At 69.9% G+C, this 2384-nt stretch overlaps 1 non-coding gene across 1 annotated transcript; it reads left to right on the top strand.

Moving 5' to 3' along the window:
* Positions 1–853: 853 nt before the first annotated feature.
* LOC138922487 (5S ribosomal RNA) lies at positions 854–972 on the top strand. The gene has a single exon (XR_011435573.1). It is a non-coding gene; the product is annotated as a 5S ribosomal RNA (ribosomal RNA).
* Positions 973–2384: the final 1412 nt, after the last annotated feature.

The raw sequence follows: 2384 nt of genomic DNA, 5'->3' as shown, positions 1-2384 counted from the left end.
TCTGTCTGGGTCCGTGTCTCGGATCCTCTCAATCTCTCTGTCTCTGCCTCTGTCTCTGTCTCTGTCTCTGTGTCTCTCAGGTCGGTCAGTCAGGAGCTGTCCAGGGTGGCCGCGGGGCCTGGGGTTGAGGGCGCGGTCCGGGTCCCGTGGGCGGGGCGCGGGGCGGGGCGGGGAAGGGTGGCCCGCCCTGGTCTCCCCGCGCCCCGCCGCCCGCCCCGGAGGGCTTTCCGGTGATGCCCTCTGGTCGCGCCGGTGGCTCCAGCTGGATTTGGGCAAGTTGGGGCCGGGCCGGAGCGGCGGCCGCCGGGGGTTGTTGGGCCCGGGTTCGTTGGGAGGCGCCTCGGGCCGGAGGGGCCTCGCCGGCCCGGGGCCCCGACGCGCTGACGCGCCGACGCGCCGACGCGCCCGACGCCCCGGGCCACCTGTCCCCGAGCAGAGCAGCCGGATGTCCTGCGACCCGTCGCCGGGATGCGGGCGGACAGGAGGCCTGGAGCGTCCGGGGCCGGCTTGGGAGAGCGCCTAGACTTGCGCCCCGCCCGCCCACAGTCCCCGGGGTGCCCGAGGCCTCCCGCGCCCTGGGCGGGCGGCAGGGCAGGGCAGGGCAGGGCAGGGCAGGGCAGGGTTTGGCTGGCCGCGGCGGCGGCGGCGGCGGCGGCGGCGGCGGCGGCGGGAGGCAGTGGCAGGCAGGCGGCAGGCGGCGGAGCGCGGGGCGCAGGGGACGCGGGCGGCCGGTGCGCGTCACAGGGGCTCGGGCGCGCGCGTCACAGACGCCAGGCGACGGCGCGTCACAGGGGCCAGGCGACAGCGCGCGCGCGCGCGAGGCTTCTTAGGGGCGCCGGCGGCAGCCGCCAGCGTCTACGGCCATACCACCCTGAACGCGCCCGATCTCGTCTGATCTCGGAAGCTAAGCAGGGTCGGGCCTGGTTAGTACTTGGATGGGAGACCGCCTGGGAATACCGGGTGCTGTAGGCTTTTGCCTCCCGCCGCCTCCCTCTCCTTTTGCGCCCCCCCCCCCGCCCCCCGGCCCCAGCGCCGCTCCCTCCACGCTCCTCCCGCCCCTCCTCCCTCCTCACCGGTCGCCCCATCGCCCCGCCACGCCCCCACCGCTGTCCAGCCGCGCGAGTGCCCCGCGGCCGCGGCCACCGCCGCCGCCACCGCCGCCGCCGCCGCCCAGCCCTTCCACCTCGCGGCCCCACGGGAACCCAGGGCCAACCGGGGCCGGCCCCGCGTGGCCGTGCCCCCGACGCCGCCCTCGTCCGGCGGGCTCCCTCTGTCCTCGGCGGCCTCTTCCCACCCGCCAGGCTCCTGAGAGACCCTAGCGGTCCACTCGGCCGGCGCGGCACCCAAGCAGTTGGTCGAGTCGTGGTGTGCGATGGAACGGATCCCGCTCCGGGCTGCGGAGGCCCGGACAGCTTCAGCAAGCTGCCAGCAGCCCCTCCGTCTTCCAGAGCCCATCTAGGAAAGACCCCGGGTCAGGCCTCTCCAAACAGCACCTACAGAAGGACGGGGCCCACTGGGCTCGAGAGGAGCCTTCCGGGCCTGGCCATCCATCCCAAGCGGGACGGCTTCTGGATTTTCTGATGCCTGCGCCGTGTGTCAGCTTCTCCAAGTCGGTACCTGGCTGTCCTTGATACCGTCGTTCGCGAGAAACCCTCGTTTCCGCACCGGAGTTGGTACGGGTCCTTTTGTGTTGTCTTTCCTTAAAGACGTCCCCTTCCCCAAGTGTCTAAGTTTCAAGCGCCTCCCCCCGCTCCCCGGCTGGGATGCAACTCCGTCTCCGTCTTCGCTTTTGTCTTTTGGGGGGGGGGGGGTCCTGCCTTCGTTTGAAAGGTCGGTGTCTGGCTCCTCGTGGATCCCTTGCATCCGTTTTGATTCTGAACAGACTGGATGGAAGGATTAGGAATCTTGCTGCGCTGGCCCAGGGTTTTGGTGTCCCCTCACTCAGGTGCCTCACTCTGTCCTGCCCCCCTCCTGGCCTCTGTCTGCCAGAGGGAGTGGACGAGTCCCCCGAGAGGACATTTCCGTCCTCAGCGGCCAGCCCTTCCTGGCTCCTTGGCTTGAGCTTTCATATCGTGCGGCTCGGGCAGCTTTGAAAGTCTGCTCTTCCCCTGCCTGTGTCCGCGCAGACTATCGCGGAAAGGGGATCCGGGAAAGCGGGAGGGGAGTTTGCTCCAGGGGAGGAGAGCGGGGATGACAGGGAGGAGGAGAGGGGAGACTTGCCTCAGATCGCACGGACTTTTACATTTTCAAGGGGGGAATTCATCAAGGTAAGCCGTCTCTTCCCCACCGCAGACAGAAAGCAATAGTTGCTCGCTGTGGAGAAGCTGGGACATGCGGGCAGAGCAGGAAGAGAGGACCTCAACCTCCATCCTCTCACCGTTCAG

Source organism: Equus caballus, unplaced genomic scaffold (assembly GCF_041296265.1).
Source record: "Equus caballus isolate H_3958 breed thoroughbred unplaced genomic scaffold, TB-T2T haplotype2-0000898, whole genome shotgun sequence".
Classification (NCBI taxonomy): domain Eukaryota; kingdom Metazoa; phylum Chordata; class Mammalia; order Perissodactyla; family Equidae; genus Equus; species Equus caballus.
The sequence above is the reverse complement of the archived record's forward strand: the minus strand, read 5'-3'. Positions and strand labels throughout refer to the sequence as shown.